The sequence below is a fragment of the Sinohyriopsis cumingii genome, chromosome 7, assembly GCF_028554795.1.
Source record: "Sinohyriopsis cumingii isolate HCF-2022 chromosome 7, ASM2855479v2, whole genome shotgun sequence".
NCBI lineage: Eukaryota > Metazoa > Mollusca > Bivalvia > Unionida > Unionidae > Sinohyriopsis > Sinohyriopsis cumingii.
In genome coordinates this window covers 22,906,504-22,927,229 of record NC_142967.1, presented here as the reverse complement: position 1 = coordinate 22,927,229, position 20,726 = coordinate 22,906,504, and positions in this window count along the sequence as shown.

Sequence of the window (20,726 nt, the reverse complement as noted above, 5' to 3'; positions counted from 1 at the left end):
CACGAGGCTTTTCGGAGTACATGACGTAACATTCGAAAAAAAATAAAAAAAGATCGTCTTAGGAAAGATCAAAGTTAGGAGTGGGTAAAACCCACTACACCCTACCAAATGACAATAGAACTAAAAAATATTAGCGTGCAAAACCTTGGTCTAGAACGCCTAGGTCAGGAGTGTCCAACATTTAATTGGCTTGGGGCCAAAACAGATAAAATACTTAAGGTCGCGGACCGCGAGACAAGATCATTTCCTTATCGCTAATTATGCATATTAATTAAAATGCGTATTTTCAAAAGGGCTGCCTACATGGCCGGGTGTATTGTGATGGATAGGGCCGCAACAGCTCCATGACCGTGTGTTTCACACGAATGGTCAAAGTAACATCAATACGGCAAAGACGGAATCGCGTGCTAAAGATGTTGAAAGCAAATGAAACATCAGTGAACAGATTAGATAATAAATTAAGATAGATGTAAAAGAAATGATATGCAAATTAGTTCAGTTTTAATCACGAATATATATTTGCGTTGATAAGTAATGATAAGAAGATGAACTTAAGCGAGGTTGAACAGTGCAAAACATCTTGTTGCGAAACAATGGGTTAAGCTTTGAATATACCCTTGAAGCCAATTCACTTTCGTTTTAGGCCACCGTTTGGCTGCGTTGGTTGGCGTTGATTGTGAATGAGCGCTGTCGCTGCTCCGATCAAACTGTAAGCGTAGTTTATACTCTGTTTTAGGCAACCAAGATGTCCGGTATGTTCAGCAGTATTTTTTTGTTCTATAAAACAAGAGGGTAGGCAGAAGGTAAACATCTACCCGTTTTCGAACGTGAACAAGATAGTGGTGCGTGTGTGTGTGTGTGTTTGTGTTTGTGTGTGTGTGTGTGTGTGTGTGTGTGTGTATTTTTAACGTAGCTTTAGCAATTTTTCAGTCATATTGCTAAGATGTCTGCAATGTGACAGTTTATAGCGATGTCTAGCACTGGGGCATCATGCAGTAGACATGTAGCATGATGTCCCACCCAGTCACATGATCCTGACACCAGGCCGACCAGTCCTAACACTAACCTCTTAATGCTGAGCAACAAGCGAGGCAACTGTTAGTACCATTTTTATGTCTTTGGTATTATGACTCGGCTGGGGATCGAACCCACGACCTCCCGCATCAGAGACGAACATTCGAACCACTAGGCCAACGGAACGGTCACAGTTGTTTTGTGGAATGTATTTGGGTGATTCTCTGGTCATGGACATGTTTCACTTTGATCATTACGTGGCGATTGGTTGTGGTGGATATGTGAGCGTCCCTTTGCACGAGCATATTGCATGTCGCAAAAGAGAAATTTATTTACACGGTAAATACACTCTGGCTAACAAAACACTTTTGCTTTCTTTTATGAATGGATGTTTCAATTATGAATTAATTTTCGTAAATCCTCTTCCTGCCTGGTTCGACCAAAGTTATTTTCGCGAGTAAATAGAAACATATTTTTGGTCATGAATTCTCTCCAGAACAAATAGTCAGCCAAAATGCACCCCTGGTTGAGCAAGTCTCTTTCGAACCGAATACCTTTTGTCACACTGCCAAAACACACTAATGACGTTAACCGCTGCACATTTTAGTATGTACTTGTTATCACTTGTATTATGAAAAGCAGCAGAGAGGGTGAACAGACCACTTAAGGGAGTGGTCACCTTGTGTTTAGACCAAAAAAAAAAAAAAAACAGTGACCACTCATAGAGGTCAATACCACGTCTACGATTATTGTTTGTCCCAAACAGAATTGTACACGACCCTCTCTGCTGCTATCAATATTGGGAATCATCATCTGAATCATGGGAATCTTTTGTTTTGTTCTTCAAGTAATATTCAAGTTCTGATGGTGGTTTTTCTATTTTTGGATTTATGTTTTTTCTTTTTCTGTAATATATCATCAAACTTCTGTATCGATCTCCGCCGCAATTTTTGCAAATCTGATATAATCCTCTAACGCCGTTGTTACAACCAACACAACTTCGTGGACCAGCATGAGGATTTTTCTTTATAAGATAATTATGTTTTTTACAATATTCTCCACGACATTTTTTATCACATTTGTTAGTGGTTCCTTGACGCAGCCACGTACAATTGTTCATTATATTAATGATATCAGTTTAATTTAATCATCACCCCTGTTACCCAAATATTTTATCAAGACTCACACGATATCTTGTTCTTGGATCATGTAGATTTATTGTTATAAATCCATGTGGAGTAGCTTGCGCTCGTGAGAAGAAATTTTTGAATTTAATTATATCCATGTCACCGCTGCACCAGGTTTGATGAATATTTCGCAACGTGTGTGTGTCTACGCCATTAAACACAACTAAAATGTTGCAGTTGTCTCTGATCACTTTTGGTATTTGTGTGTATCGTTGAGTAACATAGATCACGTCTGTATTTTTATGTCTACCTCGGGAAAATATTCTGGCTGGATTTGATTGTTTATCTAGCATCACATCGTCGTATACAACTAAATTATTAATAAATCCGTCTATGGAATCTACGGATGGTGCTTCATCAATATCGGTTATAAACTCTATAACATCATTACCTTCATCCAGTAATCGTGCGTTTTCATTGAAATCGTTAAGTACATCATAACATCGTTGATCATTAGCGGATGGTGCTACCAAATACAATTTATCCCATTTCAACCATCTCATTATCAGATTAAGTAATAACTGCGTCTTACCCGATCCAGATGGTCCTATGATAATCATTCTGATGGAATTTGGTAGCGCAGGGTGGTGTTTAACTGGCTCTCGTTTTCTTGTTGCTGAGAAATCAATTATATCCATATATATTATGTCATGAATTTATATTGTTTACGCTGTAAAGTTAAATCTCCAACTACTGATTTAGCTACGGTTACAACAAAAAATAAAAAATAGCGTATGGTGGAAAATGTTCTATATGCGGTAGAAAGAAATTTTCGTTTTTACCTAATAAGCGCGGTGGTGATATTGCTAATTTGATGTCAAAGTTTCCAGGTGCTCCATGGGCTAAATACAGCGGAGAAAAACATCTACCGGGATATAATTATTGCGGTCCTGGTACCAGACTCGATATCAGGCTCGATAATCAAGATCAACCAAAACCAGGCGAGGAACCAATAAACGCTATTGATCGAGCTTGTCATGTTCATGATGTAGCTTATAAGAGTAAAAATCTACAAGATAGGCATATTGCAGATGTGAAATTAATTCATGCATTAAATTCTATAAAAAATAAAAATATCAGAGAATCATTAGCTAATTGGTTAGTAAGATCTGCGATGAAAAGTAAATTAGCGCTAGGGGCTGGTAATTAATAATGGAATCGATTTATTATTCACCAAGAGGATACTGGAGAGGCAAAGTAGCAATTGGTAAACTTGCTGATGCAGCAGCGGTTAAACATTCTACTGCTAAAACGTGATTGTCCAGGCAGGCAATATGGCAAATTTATCTACCACGTCATAAACGAATTCAGTACGCGTATTTCTATGTCAGTGTTCCTAATGAAGTTCATCAAGCTGATATTTTATTTTTACCATATGATACTGTACGTGGAAAAAACTTACAAATACGCGCTAACCGTTGTTGATGTTGCAAGTAGATATAAAGAAGCAGAACCGTTAGCGACTAAAACAGCTGCTGAAGTAGCCGACACATTTAAACGAATTTATCAACGAGGACTCGGACCACAAGGTGGTCTGCGATGGCCACAGCTGCTACAGGTTGATCCTGGCAAGGAATTTCTTGGTCCAGTATCATCGTTGATGAAACAACATAATACCAAAATACGACGAGGGCATACTGCAATTCATCGTGATCAGGCAATTGTTGAGCGATTTAATCGAACACTCGCTGAGCGGTTATTTGGATATCAATACATGAAGGAATTGATTCAGGATACGAGATCTCGTGAATGGGTGGCAAGATTACCAAGCGTAATAGCTGCATTAAATAATGAGATTACACGAACAACCAACATGAAACCCATTAGCGCAGTCACAAAAAAAATATACCAACACAACGAAAAGATATTGAAAAACAAAAAATATTGGGTGATGTTACACTTAGATATTTATATGAGCCCGGCGAACTTGAAGGCGGTAAAAAAAGAGCGACTGATCCTATTTGGAGTGTTACCACGCATAAGATATCCACCGTAACTAGATCCTCAGGTAGACCCGCAATCTACAGACTAGATTCGGCTGCTCCTCAACGCGGATTTGTACGTGAACAATTACAAGTAATCCCCACGGATACACAACTACCGCCAAAATCACTTCAGTGATTTCGATCACTTAACTAGCACTGGTGCCTGCACCCCGACGTCGATTACATTCAAGACAGGTCAACATGATATTTTCTCGTGTATGACCAAGATTGTTATTTTTTCTATCTACGGTAAATTGTCTTGGATCATTTTTCAGTTACCGCCATGACATTATACAATTACAACTTGCACAATGATTATTCTGCTGCTGTTTTAACTCAATAATAAATTCAACATCAAGATCAAAGTCACGTTTATTTTTTTATCAGATTGTTTGTATCCGATTAGTTTTTTTCTTATTATATCATCATCGATGATGTTAAATTTATCAACGATTTCAGGAATTATAATTCTACGTAATTGAGATATTTTTCTGACCCTCGATACCGCTAAATAAACTAAATTTGACCACTCGATGCGATCGTCTACAATCCAGACTCGTGTATCAGAAATAGTTAATCCCTGAGGCGAGTGGATCGTCATGGCGTATCCCAACACCCATGGAGATTTGTCAGCGTGTAATGCATCTTCGACCACACTGATATCAACAGCGACAATATCATTTAATACGAGATTCTGTTTCCTTGACTCTGTCAAGGGTCCTGGAATATCAACATTAATATTCTGTTTTCGTGTATCTGATGGTCTATAACACAACGGTACGGGTAATTCTGAATATTTTTCTTTATGTAGTTGAAATAACTGCTGTTGTAAATCGTCTCTGATTATTTTTCTGCTTGCTACGATCAAATCGTTGGGTCTCCATAAATTTAAAAAAATCACTCATTGAGGTCTCTGAGATCACTCCACGTAATATTTCACACTGAATTTTGTTTGATTGTAATCTGATTAATTTTTTTTAATTCCTTCAAATATGCATCAAGAGCTCTATGATCATCATCTATTTCTTCGTAATAATCAACGAAATTTTTTAACCAATCATGTGGAGATGGTCCAACAAAAGGCTGCGGTTGACCATGATCGCCACACATTATTATAGCGGTATTTTTCGTCAGCAACCAATCAAGAAACATTTTTAATGTATCTAATGAGACCGTGCATATCTCATCCCAAATAATTATTTTAGGTATATATTTTTCTCCCATCCGTTCAGGAGTCCATGTATCCCCGCGCCACCGAAAGAAACTATGATACGTGCACGATTGTACTAGCCGCTGTTTCATCTCACGTTCGAGTCTATGTGTGGGTGTCAGCACGATAATATCTGAATTTCTAAAAACATTAATCGCTCGAGTCGTTTTGCTGCATCCACCAGGTCCATTGAGATATACTGTCTTATATCTGGTTATTGGATCACTCAACGATGGTGCTTTCGACATTTCTGATATTTTATTACCCTTACGATAAAAATCTCTCATTGGAACATCTGCTGATTCTGCATAATTGTGTAATAATTCCTTTTTTATTCTCCACGAACCCCATCGTTCATCATTACTTGTAAATTTCATAACAGGTTCTAAATATTTACTTGAAATATAAAATGAGTCTGTTGAGACTCTGACTGCGGTCTTGGGAAATTTATTAATCATCGATAATAAATTTATGGAAACATAAGCCAACATGGAAGATCTTAGATGAGTATATTGTGGGGAGACGTCATTTATGTAACTAACGATCGTACCCAATTTTGTTCCGTCGGATAAATAAACACTTTCTCGATTTACAAATATATTTCTCGCTGTTGTATCAGCGATTATAAAATCGTACTCGGCATCATCTAGAATTAATCGTGCGTGATGTCTTTTATAATCATATGCTCCACCTTGAGTAAATTTACCTATAATTTTTCTACCAAGATCTTTTGCGGTTTTGAGTTTATTAGGAATATCATCTTCGGAAACATCCTTAAACTCGCTAATAACTTTAGAATCTGACATGGGCAACTAAACTTTCGTCTGTGCATGATATGATATAATCGCCTCACTGACCACCAACGATGTCAGTATCATACAATCTAGCATATATCGAAACAAAACTATAGGTGCCCAACGTTTTTCACAAAAATGTCTACCAAACCAAACATAACAAATCTTGTGAATATTTTCGTTAAACTCGAATGACTCGATACGAGCAAATCCAGTCAGATCAAATTCAGGTAATGGTCCATTAATTGCCACTCGCGTCATCTCGTTTGTTGGGTGACCAAATCTTTCAAAGTACACATAACAATCTCCGTATCCAAGAAAACTTCCCGGATAACACGCAACCACAAATAACATCATTGTAATTATATTTGGTATTCCATAATCCGCCATGTCCATATTCGACGTAACTTGCGCGTACGTCCTCGAGTAAATCAAATCGTGTTGGTTTCCATGAATTTCTTTTTCTAGCAAAATGAGCCGCAACAGATGGAACGGTAAAACAATTAGTTAGTAATTTTTCAGTATTTTCCGGTTGCTTGCACTCTAAAAACATCTCCGCAAGATTTTTCATTTCGTCATGGAGGGATTCTGTTCGATATATTTCACCATTTGGTCTGACAAACTGATCAAATTCACCTTCCTCATTACTTTTAAATAACCATACCGATACAAGATCGGTTTTACTTATTTCGTTAATAAAATCAAACATGCATCCGGAGTAAAATCTAACAGTTCGATCACGTGGAAATATTGTTACTGCGTTAGTCCATGCATGCGCGTTATGATCGATAATATTTATTGGAGCTCCTTTCGATTTATATTTCGAGTCGTACAGTACTTCTCCCGTTATTGTCGCTACGGTTATTGGAAATTTTATTGGAGATTTTGCCGCTGTCAGTAAACACGGGTATATTATCCGTAACTGCACCAAGTACTCGTCGAACTATATCATTCCATCTGATGTTGCTCGTTTTTAGTTTACCATGTCGATCTTGAAAAATAACGAACCTCATCTGGATCAACTCCAGCCAGGTTCATAATATCAGCGAGGTCATCCTTAGTCGCGTACTTCGATAGATCAACGTCGCCGGGCTTTTTCTTAACACGTGAAGAAGATCTTCCGTAAATATCAACCATTATAATAAGACCTGTTGTTTAAAACGCTTTACGCGCAGCGAATCGGTTACTTGTGTAATCATACACAACTTTATGTGGCGGCCTGGATGATTTTGATATAGCGTCGAGTACATTAATTACTTCACGGCCGCATATTGGCGGATCTGTCATTGTTTGTGTGGGTAGCGTTGAATACCAAACTTTGGTTGTTGCGTGAAGTGGTGCAACATACTTGATAAATTCAACAGGCGGAGCTAACCCGTATGAATCAAAATAAACGATTCCACGTGGATCAACCGCGTATGATACCCAATGAGTACCAGGTCCGGAACGTTCGTCGAGATTAATAATACCTGTTTCGAGTATGTTTGGTTGTTTTGGTAATTGATCTCGCATGAAAACACCTCTAAAGGCTTTTATGTTTAATCGTTTAGCGGCATCAAGTAAATCAAAATTTGATGCTGGAACGTCTAACGTGGAAGTCTCAGGCCTCTTCCCCAACGAGATCCTGGCAATCTTAAGCCGCGTCCCTTTTTTTGTATCCTTGCCCTGTTGCTTTCTTTAGAGCCATTTCAGCAGCTGTTCCAACAGCACCTAACGCGGCTGCTTTTGCTACGGCTGGCGCGGCAGCAGCTATTAACGCTGGAATAGCCGCAAGAAGTGGAAATATACCGCCTGTTTTAATTGAGTCTTTAACCGCACCCGCAGAGAGATTGAATTTGACGCCCGTTTTTGATTGTTTAGCGTCGTTGAAATGTTTAAGCTGGCGTTCTGATAATGATAGTTTATTTTGACCACCCGTGATCTGATCTCGCTTTAGTGATATTTTCATTCCGCAGTTTTTTGCTGAATTTGATTGAAGGTTTTTAATCTGACCGTGAGTCAGACTGACACTAACGTGTTGATATGGCATTTTATGATAATACTCGTGTTTTTAAATAACATGATTAGAGATTTTCCACTGGTGCATCAATGACTCTCATTCGACCACTACCACCTTCAAGTAACATGGCTTTATCGCTAAGTATAACCGCGATTGCTCTATAATCAACACCACCTGTATTTAATGTTGCTTTAAGATGTATATCAACGACAGATTGTTTTGATAGATCAAGATGCTCCAGTGAGAAATAATAAATCGGATACAAGGTTCTGAAATCATATTGTGATATTTGCAACCCAGTATCTACATTTTGATCATGTCCCATAAATGACATCAAACGATGATATGCACGTCCTACATGATTTTGTGCATAATTTAGTTGTATATTTTCTGTTGGTTCTTGTTGTCCGTTTATCCGTAAGGAAATATTTGTGAGACCAAGTTGGTTAAATATCATATGAGAGTGAGTTTGTGAGTTTAAACGATTAGTTTCCTGAAACGCAATAAAAATATGCCGTGGTGCAGAAACACCTTGTTGTGATGCTATATGCCATGTAAACTGACCGTTAACGTTAGTTTGCATACTATCTGTGCTTGTTATCAACCATGACAACAAGGATTTACCACCTGTGTCCATGAAAGAAATCAATTTTTGTTCTTCTGCGATCGTTGGAGTCATTACCGGCATCCACAGTGAAAGTTTCGATAATATTACTTTACCAGCATCACCAACAGGTCTCCACAGAGCGTCGTTATCATTAACTTTTCTTACAAGAGCAACCGTGTGTCTAGCTCCAAAAATAACCCTTTTAACATTCCTACAAAATCCAAAAATGTGCGATAGTGGAAATGTACATGAAAAACTTATGTTGTCTCCTGACAACATATTTCTACGCGTTGCAAATCCCAAGCTGAAATTTGGGTTAGCACCATGAACCACTGGCCACACATCGGCATCGGCGTTATTGAGATTGTTTCTTGGTCGTCTTATATTATACGGATCGCTTTCAGGGTTATCGGAGTTATCTTTCACAAACGTCATTGTAGGACCTGCTGATCTTGTATAATCATCAGAATATCTTGCTAGACCAATTATTGTTGTAGCAACGTCTACATCTTTCTCAATCGATTCAATATTTTTTCCATCAATCATATACGTGGCACTATCAAATAATGCCATGATCCCGTTGTTGACAAAACCAACTTTTACTGCATCTGCGTAATTATTATCATCCGTTTTTATAATTGTACCTTCTACCTCAATAAAGGCCTCAGCGGGTAAAAAGTATCTACTTGTGTCATGAACTTGTAGTTCAATTCTTCCACGTTGATCTGGTACTCGTGCGTCATAAGAAAAAAACTGATAATCACGTACCGATTCATCTTTAAGGACAGGTGCTTCCATGTCAAATGCTGTGTCGGATACGCGCTTGAACATTTTATTATAATTATTTAGTCTAACACGTAGATTACCGCGTTCGGAAAATTCCACCTCGGGAAGTTCCACTTTGGGAAGTTCCACTTCCTGATATCAAACTTGAGATATTATTTCCCGATTCACCGAGTCCCTGATCTGCTAACGCTGCTAGTTTTTGATTTGCAGCTTGATTTATTATTTTACTTACGTCTGCGGGCATAATATCAGTACTTGCCAGTTTCACTGGTGGTTGTCGTTTTCGTCGCAATAATCGTGCTAGTCTATCTTTGATCGCCGAGAATGCCTTACCAGCAACATTGACAATTGCTCCAGGAGCTTTTTCACGAACAATATCGATAGCTTTCATCGATAATTGTTTTGCAATAGGTGCTGCTTTTGGAGCTATCCTTGTGAATAATCCCCGAATGACATCACCAAGTCCATCTCCGTAAATAACCCTATAGATTGGTAATCCTGAGTTTACCGCTCTGACCTGTACGGATTTACGATGATTATTATGTATGATCATCTTATTTTATTTACCATTTATCTAATCGCGGTGACTTATCATCAACGAGCTCATCAATAAGTTCTCGGTAAACGCCGATATCCATGATACCACCTTGAAATAATCGCCGGCAAATATCAGCTGCTTCATTGGTTATTTCTGTTGAGTTATTTCCTGCACGTTTTCCACCTATGAGAACCTCTAACCGTGACACATCATTAATGATATTATCAGGACATAAACCAGATCCTGTTTTAGGTTCATCTTGAGGTGTTTTAAATACTGGTGGTTGCATTACCGGAGAAAGTACTTCAGCGGTGACCGGGGAGTCACTTCTTCGAAATTCATGTGGTGAATCCATCGGTGTAAATGTCATTTCCGGCGCAGAAATTATTTTACGTAAATGTGGAGGAAGTTTCCGCTGGGAGGGTTGTTCTTGTTTTAGTTGTTTCATTCTCTCTTTATAAAGTCTTTTTACTTCTTCATGAAGACTTTCGTATTCTGGACCTCTAGCTTGTTTTTTGTTGTAATATACGCGATATATCCATTTAATAAAATTATCATCATTTACTTTTTCATGACGTGGTTTTAAAATACTAGATTTATTAAATATACCAAATAATATCATTTCAGGTAATTTTTCTTTTTCAGTTCTAATATCTTCAACAATTCCTTCGTTAAATCTTGCAATCAATTCTAAGTTTTCTCCTACTGGTTTGGATTCAGATGCATGTTTTTTTCTCACGTCGGCGACTTCAGTACGAAGTTTTTCAATACCTTCAAGTATTTCTTCACCGACAGGTGAAGGTTGATCTGCAGCTATATCAGTTGGAAGATCTCGTAAAATCTTTTTTGTCTGTTTAGTTCTTCTTGCTATTTTTTCAGTCTGCGCCGCAGTTTGTTTTGATACCGGAAGAAGATCTTCTTTGATGACTGTTGTAACTTTCTCATTAGCTGCAGTGACGGGCTTAAACAGTTTTTTAGTTTCTTCTTCGTACTCAACTTGAGCTTCTTGCTGCGCTTGTAGATTTTTTCTAAATGAATCTCTAACAGGAAGAAATTTTTTAATTGCTTCTAATCGTTCTCGAGCTATCCTTGCAGTATGAGATTCCGGATGTACCATTTTATTATAACATAATGATTTAATTATTATAACAGCAGAAGGGGTGATGATTAAATTAAACTGATATCATTAATATAATGAACAATTGTACGTGGCTGCGTCAAGGAACCACTAACAAATGTGATAAAAAATGTCGTGGAGAATATTGTAAAAAACATAATTATCTTATAAAGAAAAATCCTCATGCTGGTCCACGAAGTTGTGTTGGTTGTAACAACGGTGTTAGAGGATTATATCAGATTTGCAAAAATTGCGGCGGAGATCGATACAGAAGTTTGATGATATATTACAGAAAAAGAAAAAACATAAATCCAAAAATAGAAAAACCACCATCAGAACTTGAATATTACTTGAAGAACAAAACAAAAGATTCCCATGATTCAGATGATGATTCCCAATATTGATAGCAGCAGAGAGGGTCGTGTACAATTCTGTTTGGGACAAACAATAATCGTAGACGTGGTATTGAACTCTATGAGTGGTCACTGTTTTGTTTTTTTTTGGTCTAAGCACAAGGTGACCACTCCCTTAAGTGGTCTGTTCACCCTCTCTGCTGCTTGAAAGAATGGTTTAATGTTTTAAATAATGGAATTACCGAAAGTTTATGTGTACTTTGACCGTGATAGAAGGTTATAAGATAACAGTCACATGATAAAATATATGTTCCATGTATGTTCAACCCTGGAGAGCACGGTCAATGTAAGAAGAAAGGGGGCCCCGAGTGGCCGAGTGATCTAAAGCGCTCACCGTTCCGAATCACTGCCATCTCACCTCTCTCTGTGTGGGTTCCAGTCTCAGGCTCGAACAACGTGAGTAAGTGAGAAAGCTTGTCAGCAGCTTCTCGTGGGTCTGTGGTTCTTCCTGGGGTTTTCCAGGGTTCTTCCTCCACCAGTTATACTGGTCGCCATGTATAGCCTATCTTGTGCTGAAATTTGGCGTTCAACCCTAAAACAACAACAACAACTAACCATTATAAAAGCGTAACGTGCACGTCACAGCAAAAATAAGTCAGAATTTTGAAATTGTATTTCATGTTGATTCATTTGAATTCATTTGCAGTGATTTTTCTTCGATTAAAAGAACTGGTTTTGACCTTCCGACACGTTTAATGACCGGCAAGCTTATGGACAGAACAGCGGCAAAAACTAAACGTAGATATATAAACACAAGTATAATTCTTACTAAAAGATTTTTAAAAAAACAATGGTTCTATGGATTGATTCAGTATACGTGTAACCTTACTTGTTGGGTCATATTCAGTCTGTATTGTCGTGTCCATATTTGAACTTATTAGTAGTGTTCTCTGACTCGTCTATATTTTTTATCAAAGTGAGTGTAACTTTAATAAACACCAATTAGTTTAATTTCTCTCACACTGTAAAGCTAACAACATTTAGAAAGTGTGAAATAGTGAGCATGTAATAAATACAAAACCTCATTAGTGTTTTGTTCCGATTGGGGTGGGTGGGTGGGGGGTCATTTAATGCTACTTATGGATACATCGAGGCCGTCATGCCTAGACGTATCTCTCCTGAATCAAACTCGTTCTTTCCGGGAACCCAGAACAAATCATGTTCAAGATATTGTACATGTATAGAACATTAACGGTCGCCGAATATGTAAAAGAGATGACACAATGCAGTAAAATAATAATAATAATAATAATAATAATAATATTATTATTATTATTATTATTATTATTATTATTATTATTATTATTATTATTATTATTGTTATTATCATTATTATTATTATTATTATTATTATTATTGTTATTATCATTATTATTATTATTATTATTATTATTATTATTGTTATTATCATTATTATTATTATTATTATTATTATTATTATTATTATTATTATTATTATTATTTGTAGTAGTAGTAGTAGTAATGGTAGTAGCAGTAGTAGTAGTATTAATATAATGAAAATTCGCCATGATGAACAGGATAGTTGCGGTCAGGAAAACACCGCATAAAATGTGGATTGGAGAAGGTTGTGACACTGGCAAACTGATTCCTGACCGCTATATGGCTGTAACCATACGCGGGTAATATATAACACCGCCTTTTCAAACCACCTAATAATTATTGGTATTACAAATAACTTTCTCTGGGCACTGGATAATAATTAGTTTTTTTATTTCTAAATGCACTGATAATAATGGTACCTTAAGAATAATATCGCCCACCACTGTTAAAGGAGTTCAGCTTTTTGTGCCATCCACGCTTTGTGTTTCGTTTTGTCAGTTTTAACGAAACCTTTAGTACATTACTGGCTATTTCACGCTGAGAAAATGAGAGCTAAATCCCTGGGAGGCACAAAGAAAGCTGAACAGGGCGGGCATCGAACTTGTAACTGTACTATTAAGAGTCCGACGCTCTACCACCTAAGCTAGCGTGACTCCCTTTCTACCACTGATCCAGACAGAACAGACTCTGCACCCGTTAATCTAGACAGATTGGATTATTGCACATACATGTACACCCGTCGACTAACCAAATAACTGATCGTATGTTAACTGACGTGTGAACATAAGCTATCATTTTAAGTTCTGCTGTCAAACGATATTTAAGTTAACACATATAAGTATCCAAATTAATATCTATTATTAAATTGTCACTTATAGGTATGGAGAAACTGTCCACAATATTTCAGAAAATACAGACACGAATGCCCGAGCTTCTGTAATCCTGTAAAAATTTGCAGTTTTTAGTTAAAATATAGTAGAACATATAAACGTCAAACCTAGCAAAGCATTCAAGGCGCGTATTCTTGAAAAAAAAAAGTGTACTGGCTAACGACGGCAATCATAACTCTCATTGATCGTGGTTGGAGGAGTGTGATGGAGGGCTGGAGAAGGAGACTGAAGGGAGTTGAAGAAGAAGTGTAATGGGAGCTGAAGGAGTCCGATAGAGACTGGAGAAATCTGATGGAAGTGGGAGAAGGAGTTTAATGAGGGTTTGAGAAGGAATGTAGAGAGGGGAAGGATAAGGAGTACGAAGGAGGCTGGATAATGAATTTAATGTGGTGTGGAGAATGAGTGTGATTGGAATTGAAGAAGGAATTAATGGGTGTTGGATAAGGAGCCTGGTAGGGGTTTAATCTTACTTCCTTAAATAAGCTGTGTTTAAAAGTATTATACAGAAAAAACACCCAAAAAGCTAAGACTTAATCTGCCCACCCCTTTATAGTCACGTCTACGCTTCGCACGTGTTGCTCTCACTTCCCGACGGCTTTGTTGTTGTTGTTGTTGGCATGTGCGTCAACGTTGAGGGTCTTTTTAGACATTTTCTTCGAACGTTGCTTAATGACCATTCATAAAACTTTATGGTTTATTCTTCGTGGATGGTATTACTCATTACAATCAAGAGTAGGTTACGGTGTCCTACTTTTCACGCTCCAACGATTACGGTAAGATTTTCGATGTTGCTTAATTTCTCTAACACTGCTGTATGCACAGTTGTTGTTGTTGTTGTTGTTGTTATGGGGTTTAACGCCATTTTTTAACCCAAGATAGGCTATACATGGCGGACAGTATAAATGATGTAGGAAGAACGCAGGAAAACCCCAGAAAGAACCACCGACCCACGAGAAGCTACTGGCAAGCTTTCTCACGTACCCACACTGGCTAAGACTCGAACCCATGCAGACAGGTGAGATGGCAGTAATCCATAACGGTGAGTGCTTTAAACCATTCGGCTACTCGGGCCCCCTGTATGCACATTCATGAACTTCATGGGTATATTTGTGCATTCATCTTAAAGGGAACTTTAGTCTCTTGACTGTTCCTTGACTGCCCATAAAATTATAATTTTGCGAAAGGTACAGGAAACATCTTACAGTTATAATTTTACTCTAGTTCATTCATATATACGAGTCAGATCTGTGCGTTTTTTGACTTGTGAATTTCAAGTTTCCACGTTTTTCCCCCATTTTTACACGCATTATAACACAGCTACTTGCACAAACATAACGAATAGTAAATAACAGGAATTGCCCAGTCTAATAATAGTAACCTTGGCATCTCTGTCGGTAAATTAATGTAATGGTTAGGGCCTGCAAAACAATCACGGAGTAAAAATTAATCTGATTAAAATCAGATCTCCGCTGTCCTACGTGAAGATCTGACGACGACCGCTCAAGGGTCATGTTCTGGTGGCTTTTGAATTAGCCAATGGAAATTCAGCTTTCAAAATTAAGTGTATCAAATCGTTCGATACACATTCATACTCTTCATCCACACTGCTCACTCTCCAAACGTAAAGATATGACGTCATCTGATTGGTTGATAAAAATCAGCGATCATGGTAATAATATTGGTTAACAGAACATGACCCCTATGCGGTCGCTGTCAGGTCTTCACGTATGACAGTGGAGATCTGATTTTAATCAGACTGGGCGTAATATTTGAGCGGTCATTCCTCCAAAGTGCTTGCTTGTGAACTAATGTAGAAAATAAAACCTGGAAGAACTACCCAGTACTGTGTCCAGGAAACGTAGTCGGCGTATACTTTTGCACAGTCCAAATTTGTCGAAAATCGAATTCTATTGCCTGTCAAGGGAAAACAAATGGACTATAGTCATCGCAGGCATCAGCAACTTAAAGTGACCCACTTGTCACGCTTAAGCGATTACACTGTTGCATTGAGCTCTTGACACTTGTATAAACAGTGATTAAACATGATGCTCTTGTAACGAGCGAATTATTCATAAAGTAGAATGTACGTACTGGCTGTAATGTATTGTTGCTTTAGATACAAACGGATTTAAGATAATAAGCCGATTTTCTCTTTGTCAGCTTGGAACAGATAACACATGTTAACACAAACACAAGTTAGCCTCTCTCTCTCTCTCTCTCTCTCTCTCTCTCTCACACACACACACACACACACACCATGAGCCATTTAACATTTCTGAGGGTAAAGGAAACCAGTCAGCCAACGTTCTACAGGTCATCTTGATGTCAACCATATACAGATACCATCGATATGTCAAGGAACAAGAAGTACAAGCTCTCTCTCTCTCTCTCTCTCTTTCTCTCTCTCTCTCTCTCTCTCTCTCTGGTTAAGGTGCACTTTTCGACCTAGCAGGTGGTATCGAACCCGGATACCTCTCGCTTCAATGCGAAAATGTAACCCCCATTTCTAATTCCATCGATGGAGTGACACATCACAGATCATCATGACTAAAATAGGTCAACATGCTTTCACGAGTCCGAGCTTTTGACTTTTAGGTCTGGGGAGTCTTTCCTCAAAAAACTTACTTGGAGTCGTGATGAAGATACACAACTTCTTTGACCAGTCGAGGAAGAGACATATTCTCCATATACACTATACCATGATATTTCGTGTCAATTAAAAAGCATATCCATATTAATATTGGAGTGTACTACTCACCACATGTAAAAGTAAGTCACAGTGACCTTTATCTCAACTTCAGTGATTACGTTACGTTGACACTTTTTATGCAGTCATGAAACTTTGAGGGGTACTTCTTACTGCAGTGGCTTACCGATTACCTTTAATGCTCCAATATTGCGCTGTTAAATTAAACTCCATTTTCTGAAACTTTTTTTTGGACAGTTCACGTCATGAAACTTGATCAGGACATTCTCTTGTCATGGACTAATATTCACATATGTAACAAGGACTAATATTCACACATGTAACAAGGACTAATATTCACACATGTAACAAGGACTAATATTCACACATGTAACAAGGACTAATATTCACACATGTAACAAGGACTAATATCCACACATGTAACAAGTAGGTTAGACTGAACAATTTTTCTTGCAATAGTGACTTTGTTACGTATTTGGAATATATCCTGGCGGAGCAGGAGTTACCAAGCATTATGTGGAATTCTTGTGGATTTGATTCGTGGTTGCTGTGAATTTGTCGTCTAGTCAATCAAAAAATTACTGAAGGCCTTATTTTTGAACGGAAAGTTAGTGTAGCATCGGCACCTCGAGAATATTTCAATTTCCAGCCACTCTGCATTCAAGCGGTTATTGCACCCTTCGCATTTGAATTGATAAGGATTATGCCTATACCTTTTTGGATCTATCGATAGTATTTGCCTAATGACTGTTTTAATCGAACAAGTGTGTCCTTGTTGAATAACAGTCGAAACATTTCCTTTCCCAGTTGAGTAAATGTTGGTGAAAAATATTCATTTTTGAACTTAAATGGTGGTGATAAATCGGTGAATACCAGTTCGCCATTACAGAAACAATACTTGAGTGTTTTTTGCATCTGGTGCTGCAGTCAACTGTTGATGTGCAATGATTCGAGTTGGTTTTGGTACATGAGGGTGACTCCATGGAGTAATTTCTACTTGACCCTTAATAAAATACAATGATGGTTCATACGAGGGTTCAGTATCATTACTCTGAAGCAGATAATCTGTGAGAAGTGTAGCAAATTTGTTATCGATGTTAGCACCCCTCCCAACTGATCCAACACTCTGTCGGTACATTTCGCAACCTCGTCACTACGATCAAAATCCATTACTTATACATCATTAAAAAAATCTAGTCTTAAACACAAAACACCAAAGACTGTTAAGTGCTATTCCGGATAAATGTTGAGTACTTCGAATTGACTTTCATATGTGGCAACTAATGATGTTAATATAGCTTGCGAGTAAAATTCTTTATCGAAATTTATCCCACATGTCATCGGCAGAATACCAAGTCCAATGAATATTTCCAAGACCATGCACGGCATTGCCACGAAATATCATCAACATGTTACTGTTGTCATGAATCACTTTGAGAACATGTGCGTATCGTTGAATTAAAAAGAGGACATCGGTGTTTTTTATGCCGACCTGGTGAAAATATTTGAGCGGGATCGACTTGGTTCTCAAGCATCGCATCGTCGTACACGACAATATTGTTTTTGTTTGCACTCAAATCGTCAGTGGTAAGTGTTTCATCGATGGTGGTAGAGAAGTCAATGGTGGCGTTGCCATCACTGCTCAACGCTTTTTCAAAATCTCCTAAAACATCTTTACACGGTTGGTTATCAGCCGGTGGCACAATCACGTACGACCGATCCCACTTCAACCATCGTAAAATCATATTCAACAACAGTAAAGTTTTACCTAACCCAGTGGGGCCAATGACCAGTACACGAAAGAATGTGGACGTTTTAGGTATTGCCTGTGAAGAGAAGTCAATGACCGAAAGCTCTCTGAAAGCATCTACGAAATTCCTTTCGTGTGATGCCATCGGATAATAAAGTATACAATACAATCATTTCTTCACATTGTGGACGATATCGTGCCAAAACACGTACCACAAATTCAGCTTGAGTTCAAAAACGTGATGGACGAGCAGCGATTACTGGAATTTGCATTTGATGTTGATCAAAGTTTACGTTTGTGAAAACTTCCGGTTTCAGACCTTTCAGTTACAAAAAGTTTGCGGTGATATCGCTGCTGCATTAACAGAAATACAGGGAACACCATGGAGTAAATATCGCAGTGAAAAACACATTCCTGAATACAGTTACTGTGGACCCGGTACATGGCTGGATTTACAACTCGATTCTAACAACCAACCTAAGCCTGGTGAAGCACATGTGAATCGCATTGATGCCATGTGTTACGGATATGATCTTGCTTATAAGACATCAAACGACTTAAAAACGGTTGCGGAACCAGGTGCTAGAGAACGAATAGTCAAAGTAGGTACGAAAGCCAAGATTGTACTTGGTGGCACCCATTAAAAGTAAATAATATTAATACAAACAACCAATGAACCCCAAAAGTCGAACATTATCAAAAATAGTCTGCAGTCCGACACAATGGTCCGTCGATGTGTTTACAATCTCGGGGCGGATTGAAACTCCAAGACAACCAATCCGCTATCGCTTGGGACCGTCACCAGATGGACCAAAGCCAAGGCATGCAAAACCTCCTAACCACACATTTGTGAGAGAGGAATTGCACGTCGATCCAGCGAATGCAGAACAGCCACCAACATTTGTGCTAATACGTTGATGCACTTAGTGGACGTGTCAGCCGCAATACACGATGACCAAACGCCTAGCTTTGAGATCTTTCTGCACAATAACCCGTGCGAAGAATCCTTTCGCTCTCTTTATGTTCTCAGAGGCATGTGGTCCAACTACAATCATTCATATATATATATATATATATATATATATATATATATATATATATATATATATATATATATATATATATATTGGGTTTTTTGTTGGTCGCAAACCCACATACTTTTCGAGCGAGTGGTTTACTCGACCATTCGTCTTTAAAGCGTACCAGCAACCGTTTTATTGGTGTTACTAAACAAGGGATGTTCTTTCGGATAATCTCTGGTATCAAATTCATAGACCAAATATAGTTATGCCACGTCCGTGAACACATCGTTGGTTGTGATATCCATCAGCAGAGAATCAGTGTTGGCATACAGTATCTTGATCCGATGCTGACAAAATGGTTTTATTAGTCATGGTAAAACTCATACACGATCAGCTTCCATAAGTCTAACACGGACGATCCAACATAGATTGATTTTGGCAACTTGAGTTTCGATCTTTTTTTTTTTTATAACTGCGAATGGCAGCAAGTCCACAATCCAAGATCTTCGAGATTCAATGGCGACGAGTCTTCGAAACCTATCTTGTTAACTATCACGGACAAGGTCTCCTTCAGTTCGTTTGCGTATATTCTCCATGTTTTTTCGGAGCACATAATTGCCCATGAGCTTCAAAAAGGACTTTCTCAAACTCATTGATGGCCTTCGTTCTCAGATCCGTTTTTATCTAGATATACGGTGGTATCCAAAAGTGCTGACGAAATTAAATCACTCGATGGATCTTTACTAAAAAACACATACCCAATCGCTGGAGGCTTTGCACGTGTAATGCATAGTTGAGCTTGGTCCTTAGACTTAATGCTAGCTTGGTACATTCAGTGCATTTCAGGTGACAGCGATGAATAAAACGCTTAAATCGGTGGCAACTGAGTTTCAGAAAATTTATCCCAGTCGCTCATTAACTAGTAGGAATACACACCTTTTCTCGTCAGCAAGTCCGAATTGGCTGGACATTACATACGAGTGATTGAGAAGTTTCTCACCGCTAGATTGCTCGCTTACTTGTCCAGGGATGAATTTTTTAAATGTAATGAATCGATGAACTGTAGTTGTACGAGCCTAAACATCGCGCATTTTTCCATGTTATTGGGGATTACGTTTATTGGTGATTTGGACGAAGCAGATATTGAAAGACTACATGGATTTTTGTTTCGTTTGGGCAAATTCTCAACTGTAGATTACATGTGTTGTGTGCAGCTTTTCTTTACGCACCAGTGATGTGAGTGCTCACGGACTTCGGAATCGTTTGATGGCAAAGCTTTTTCGCATATCTAGCAATCACATATTTTGGCATCTGTGGCAATACAAACTTATACACAGATCCAGTAATGAGTGGCTGTGGAAAACTC